The following is a 7319-nucleotide window of genomic DNA, read 5'->3' as shown; positions in this document are numbered from 1 at the left end:
GACAATTTGGGGGCTTGTCCGGGATGGCAACGCCCGCAGAGGCACCGGCAGCTGCTATGGATCGTTCCCCTTTGAACCCCATGGCGCCACAATAGAGGTAGGAGACCTTTTGAAATCTCTATTGGGGTGTCGGAGGAGGACTGTCCGTGGGGCCGTCTGTCCCTGTTGGGCTCACGCCATCCGAACTTATTGACTGTGCAGCAAGGTCAGATGCTGAGCGGCTTAGGGGAATTGTTTGCCGCCCCCTGTATGCATATGCTAGGTGTATAGGGTTTGCACCTGTGTTGAGGGGTTGTTACCGCCTCAGGAGGGGTTTTTACCGCCTCGAGTGATGCATCGAGGTACTTGGGAATAGTACCTGGAATAAGGCCTTGGGGGGTGTGTGTGTGTGTGTGTGTGTGTGTGTGCGTGTGTACACCAGTGTGAATTGAGTGTTACCGGAAGACGCCCAGAGTACTCTGCGAAGTCTTTTGGCTCGTGACCAGAACTACTCTAACGCAAGCCCGGTAACTAGAGGATCTTTTAGGAGATCCGACCCACGGTGGGCTAACTCGGCCTGGCATCGTCCGGCGAGGAGGCTACCTGGGTCTAGGAGTGTGTGAACCCATCTTCCCTCCCCTTTTCCTCTCCGTGTGAGCCACTGACAGTCTGATCATCTCACTGGATGCAACAGAGTAAGCGGCGCCATCTCTCTGAGACTAGCCGACGCTCTTTGCTGAAGGGAGGTGTAGGAGGGTCGTGGCCATCCTCGTTAGTCTCTCCTGTGTGAATACCCTGTAGGGAGAGATCCTTAGTTTATGTGCCGCTAGCGCGGACAGGGCATCCTCCTCCCTGTGTGTGTGATTGGAAAATGGGTGGGGGACAGTCTAAGGATTCCCTCTCACCCACTAAGGGTACCCCAGCTTATTTCATGTACGTACATTATGGTACTAAAACCTGCAGGTATTTAGAGAATTGAAATCATTACACGCGTGAAAATTCATCTAAACAATGCCCACTAGAAGGTACCTTCAATCTAGATAAGATCATACATCTCAGAGGAGCTTTTAATCACCAACAAGCCTCTGACACACAATGGGAGCAATTTGTCTATTGAGGAAAGGAACGGGTTAATTTGAAATTCAGCTTGGTCCAGAGATAAAGAGAAAGTTAATCTGCATTCAAGGTCAAGAATCAATGCAGACCAGGCGAAGTACAAAGAAAAACTGCTTTCGGCCCCAGCTGACTGTGAAAAAATATAGACATAGTCAAACCAAAGGCAATACAAGTTACAGTGCTGAGACTACATTTGCAAAGCTTAACTGTCCAGTGAGATCCAACAGTCTGCCTTTGCGACCCTGGAGCTGGCGTGGTTTGGGGAAGCTGAAGAAGCCACAGGCAGCCGGCCTGGACTGGAATCACTGAAAAGACACCCCAGGAGACCTCAGGGTGTAAAAGAACTGCCCTCCCAAGAGAGGAAGCAAGTTGGAGATTGCACAGCACCTTCTCTGAACGTTATACACAGACGTGGCCAGTCTGGACGTACGTGTGTGAGTATGAAAGTGTGCCTACTCTCAGCCGCAGTAAGTCTGAGAACCGGAGAGGGATTTAGCATTCCTCTTTCCACCCCGGCTGACCGGGAAGGGTGTCAGGTGGATCTACCCCAGTCATAGCAGGACTGGGCAATAGAGTAGTTGGAGAAAAGGGAAGAGTTGTGTACTTGATAACTAGAATTGAGCAATTAAGAGCATAGCTCATGAACCAGGCAGCAACTCAAACCTACGCCCAGGGCAAGTTGCAAGCCTTGAGACAGGACTTCCAGGCAGAAAAGGAAGCACTGGCTAAGCAAGTACCGGTCCTTCAGGGACTTGTCAGAATTTAACCATTTGTGTTTGCATATGCTGTAAGAGCAGTGTGTTTGCCACAAGAGAAAATTGAATAGTTAAATGCCAATGGGTCATGCGTTTTGCCCAAGTGGCAAGCCTCACGAGGGAGGACTCGGGTAGCCTTGTGAGTAAGAATGTTTAAGAGAAGAGACCAGGAAGGGTGGGGGCTAGTTGAGAAGCCCACCCTCCTAGCTAAATTGGTAGTGAAAAAGCTGGTGCCCATGGAAGGGACGGTTCAGCGAGAAAAGCAGGATCGGGCCCAAGCGGGCAGGCAATAGATAGAGAGATTGGAGAACAGGTTGGAAACTTTGAGGGCATAGTGGAAGGAAAGGAGTAAGTAATTATAAGCATGGGGATTTCAAATCCCCAGGATAATAATTGAAATGGTAAAATGTGTGTAAGACAGAGTCTTTGTACCAAGGTGCAAGGCTCTCCTTTCTTCTGCTGAATAAAGCAACTCTTCCTTATCCCTGTCTGGCTGTTACTGGCTCTCAGCTAGGTGGACCCGATATTTTGGTGACAGTTACTGGCAACTCCGGTTAATGAATTTCTGTCTTATACATTTAGGTGTTAGGTGTGTGGACGGAACTGAGCCTCTTATTTGTAATTCCTCAGAGTGGAAGCCATCGCGTGCAATGAAGCTCTGAGGTTGAATTGGGATCCTTCTGTCCCGTCCCCTGTAGCGGTCAGTATTAGTAGAAATTCCTGTAATAGGATCCTATTAGGCCATAATTCCCTCTGTTCTCTGTGTAATTCTCTGTTAGAGTATCAGCAGGCAGATGGGTGGGTCTCTGGTAAAACCCTCTAAGGATAGCCCTTTGAATTATATGTTAAGTAAATGGCTTTTACCCAGTGTTCAGGAAAGAATAAAGATTTGAATTTGTTTTTGGGTAACAAAATAGCAGATAAAAGATCTGGTAAAAAGAGAGAGAAGGACAGTGCCCCTGGCTCTGTGTGGTCGAGCTGTCACTTTACTAGGGGTGCATGGAGATTTTGTAAGCACAAAAGAAACAGTTACACCTTGTGTAGAAATTATGTGGCTAGTGTTGTGGAAATTGAATTGTGGAGAGGATGTGCATTTTCCCCAGAACATGTGCAGTGTATATTGTAGCAGAGGTAAAAGAAATGCAAACCTACCAATATAGGTTGTGTTGTCTCTTTCAGATCACTGGGTGTTTGAAAGCAGGAGTTAGAAGTAAAAGGCAATCAAAAGTCTGGGAAAGTTAATTGTGTCCCTTTTTACATAAGAATTTTTAAGCTGTGGATAGCTTTGGATCTGGAAGCAAGCCAGAAAGCATCTGTATTAATGCAATTTTCTAACTAATAAGGTAGAAGCCACTGAAACCTGGGCTGCCTATGAAACAAATACAAGGAAATATGGGGTAATTCCTCTGTTTTGTCTAAAATCAACAAGAGTATGTGTGTATATAAAGGAAATATTTTAAGCAATGACTGACTACCCAGAAGGGGTAGACCTCTGTTCTTTTGTCTTTCAGATCATCAGAGAAAACGGATGCCAGCTGAACAGCATTCAATGTACCATGCATTTACTGGTACAATAGGAACTATTTTTGTGTTCTTTGTCCTGTCTTGTGGTGTTTGTCTTGTGGCCAGAATTGTTGGGTTTAATATTTTCATAAGACAGTCTAGTTCAAAATTAAATAGAAGGGTTAAATCAAAAAGCAGATACTTGTTTTTATTCAACTTGGAATACAAAAAGTGTTTGGATAAATCAGGAAAATGTGATATACTAAAGTCTAATACAGTTGCTTAAGTAAGAAAAAAACTTCATTGGCCAAATTTTTTTTAATTGAAAAAAATTGTTGTTAAAATTTGCATACCAACAGTCTTTGGAAGCAAGGACATGGAAGGTTAACCCACTCCCCATATTGCCCATGGGATCCTTCTGGCTACTTCAGATTTCTAGCCAGAGGGCTGGGGAGGGAGGAAAGCTATTGGACACCTGAGGTTGTACCGAGTGGACTCCTCAAAAGTGGGTGTGCTTGTCCTGGTTTGTTGCTCCAAAGCTCTGTAATAAAGTTATTTTACTGGAAGGGTGTACATGACATACATTGAATAATAAGACTAATGTACTGTATAATGGCAATGTGTATGTGTTCATTGTTGGGAAAAGGTGTATGAGTGAAAAGTGGAAGTTTCCTTTGTAGGTTAAAAGAAGCCAAGAAGGGGAGAAGGAAAAAGAACAGAACGAGTTAACTGAGGAAAAATAGCTAGCAAGCTCAGTCCAAAGATAAGATGCTGGCACCATCCAAGGACACTGCCCACAGCTAAGACTTGGCTGATAGCCAAGAAAAGGGGGGGCCTGAATGTGCCCAAGCAACTATGAGATCTGAAAAATACTGCCAGGCATTAATGAAATGTGTTAGGTTTCTTTTCTCACAGATAAAAGAAGTGCTACCCAAAGACCCTAGCAGCCCTGCCATTCATTGAAACAAGGAGACTGAGTCTACGTAAAGTCCATCAACGAAAGACTGCTTTGGCTCCACACTGGAAAGGCCCTTTCCAAGTCCTGTTAACCACCACCACCACTGTGAAGTGCCAAGGACTACCTGCCTGGACCCATGCTTCTCACTGTAAAAAGACCCCTCCACCTCGGGAGGACTCTCTGACTGATGATAAGCCTATTTCTCCTTCTAGCTCTGCTGTGTCTTCTGGACAGCAGGAAAAAGAAAGAAAGAAAAAAAAAGACAAGGTGAAGTGCTAGTAACCTCTCCCTTGTCCACTGACAGACCTACTGTGCCTCTGGATTTTTCTAGAAGAAGCAAAACCATTACAGGGTGATGTGCTAGTAACCTCTCCCCTGTATGATGCTAAACCACACTGTTTCAGGAAAAGAGAAGAAGGAACACTTGCTTCACTGAAACCACAAAGTCCAGGGATTCCTGACTAGAAGAGACATTAAGAACTGACCCTGGTGAAGAAACAAAGAATTATACACTGGCAGGAAGAAACTTGTGGGACCCATGCTTGGGAACGTGGTATTGATTGGATTTTGGGGTTTATTCTACAGGCTGCGCCCTGTGTTTTGGATAAGTCCTTCAGCATGTATTGCCCTCCCTAATTGGATTTTAAATGATAAGTACCAAAGGCACCTTGTTGCCATTGCCCCTGCCATCTCCTCCATTACACTATTACCCCATAACACATCCAAATACAGACAATGCCATATATTTGATAAAAACCAATGACTAAGGCCTTCAGACTTTAGTGATTTATTTAAATATTGTTTGAAAAAAATATATTTTTAAGGTTCAGGATATCCCATATAAGCGAACAATTGAATGGATCAGTGGAGATAAAAGTATATGATATCACTACCAGTGAACCCCAAGAATTTATAATTGCTCACAGGGGGCTGCCATTAGATTAGCACAACAGAGGGCTTGGGTTATTTCCTCTAGAAAGAAGAGAGACTTGACCGGATCCCTTTGGGATGGGGCCAATAATGCAGCAGCAGTTTGGAATATTTTTAAGAACCAAGAACATGATGAGAAATTGGGGCAACTAGAGAAGGCCATTGGCCTTGTTTCTGGAGCACAACTAACCCAGGTACAGGCTGGAGTTGATGAGTTACATGTTATTTCCGCCCTTAGTTCAATGACCCAGAAGTTGCTGACAGAGATGGTATTGAATATCACTGAGGCTGGGAAGGCATTGCAGTGGGATCTAGCATGCTCAGAGATTCAGGATTTCTTGAATGACCAGCTAATGGCCATTCGGAATGATCTAGAGCACCAGGCTTGGCCCACTGCCCTTACAGACACATCAGGAATACCATCTGATCTGTGGCCATGGAGACATACTTGGAAACTTTCTGGGTGGAAGTGTGGACGTTCTCAGTGCTCCTTCCAAGAATATGGACCGGTTCAGGGGGTGTGGGCTCCCACATACCGAATCCTGCCGGGTCCGTGGGGAGGATGCATGTGGGATTGGGTAATTCACCGAGACATCTGGGAAATTAGACCTCCTGGTATGCCCAATCGATTTTTAGTCAGTGCTCCTGGGATTACATCTGACATTTGGATGGGGTTAGGGAGTCAATGGACATTTTGGCCGTTACAACCCCCACAGCTTCAGTGTATCCGTAAACTGAAGCCAGGAGAAGTTGTTACTCTTCATGACTACGTTTGCTGGGAGGGTAGGGGACAAGGAACTACCCTGACAGGACACTTATTTTTTAAGCTAATGATAGCTGTGTGTATGTTAAAGCCACCACATTGCAAGACATACATTTTAATCTCATTACCACTGCAGGCAATCATATTATTTACTGGCCTGCAGATAGAATTTTGCAAGTAGTCCTTAGGTTCCAGATACCCTTTAATTGGACTAGTTTAGTACCTGATCAATTTCAAAATTTGCTTTCACTGTTACCAGAGGTTCAGAAAATCTCTGAAGTACAAGGGCAAATTCACATGCTTCAAAATATGTATCAAGTTAAAAAGTATGCCTTTCAGACAGCTTATAGAGTATCCACCTTATGTACTAAGTATGATGTATTGTGTTATATGACTAAGATTGTACAACAACCCCATCATATTATCGCTATGGGAATGTTATTGCTTGTGTTGTGCAGGAGTATGTTGTTGTTGTTGTAAAGGACGTAATAATAGTAATACCTTTCATGTCCATGCTCATCATGCATTGTCATTACATCCAATCAAAACCCCTAAGGTTGAAGCATCTGATGTAGAATCTGAATTCCGAGATTTAATGCAAATAGAGATTTGAAAATGTTTTGTTGTACTAGTAGTACAAAAGGGGGGGTTGTGGAAGCAGAGAAAGAACTGACAGGAAGGGGATGCAATACAGGACAGTTCGTTAGCAAGAGTCAGGCTAACTGTAACCCTGATAACGCGAGATTTGTAGAAGCGAGGATTGTGTGAGGCGGGTGAGAAAGAACTGTGTAAGAAGTCATTATGACCTGGTATAGATAAGGTGTAGAAGACCTTGTGTAGATAAGGTATAGAAAATATTGTATGTTGGCAAGAGTCAAAACAAGTGAGGAAATGAGATATCAAGATGGCCTATGTATAAACAAAATGCAACTGTTGCTCATTATTATCTGTAACAAAAGGTATAAATGCTTGCTGTAATTGTTTACCTGTTGAGAGACCTGCTTAGCTCTCTCCCTCTGCGCAATTGTGAGAGTTAATAAAGCATCTGACTTGCTATACCTAAACAAATAGTGAGAACTCTGTTTTTCTCCGACAGTCTCAAACCAACAACATATGGCTGCAGTGCTTATTTGATGCACCTCCTAGCCAAAGACTTCAGTGTTCCAGAAATAAAGGCTAATGTTGTTGAAATTGCAAAATACTTCCATAACAACCACTTTGCAGCATCTGCTCTGAAGAAAGTGGGAGGAACCAAGCTAACTCTCTCACAAGAGTGCGATGGAACTCAGTAGTGGACTGTTTTGAGCAATATATC

At 44.0% G+C, this 7319-nt stretch overlaps 1 long non-coding RNA gene across 2 annotated transcripts; it reads left to right on the top strand.

The window, feature by feature from the left end:
• Positions 1 to 1289: 1289 nt before the first annotated feature.
• LOC128838653 (uncharacterized) lies at positions 1290 to 6619 on the top strand. 2 transcript variants are annotated; one of them, XR_008445228.1, is made up of 2 exons: positions 1290 to 1529; positions 4034 to 6619. It is a non-coding gene; the product is annotated as an uncharacterized LOC128838653 (long non-coding RNA). The 2 variants fall into 2 exon arrangements; XR_008445227.1 differs by lacking the exon at positions 1290 to 1529 and adding an exon at positions 1536 to 3418.
• The last annotated feature ends 700 nt before the right edge of the window (positions 6620 to 7319 follow it).

The sequence above is a fragment of the Malaclemys terrapin genome, chromosome 5 (genome assembly GCF_027887155.1).
Source record: "Malaclemys terrapin pileata isolate rMalTer1 chromosome 5, rMalTer1.hap1, whole genome shotgun sequence".
NCBI lineage: Eukaryota > Metazoa > Chordata > Testudines > Emydidae > Malaclemys > Malaclemys terrapin.
Note: the sequence above shows the minus strand (reverse complement) of the source record. Positions and strands in the feature narration are given on the sequence as shown.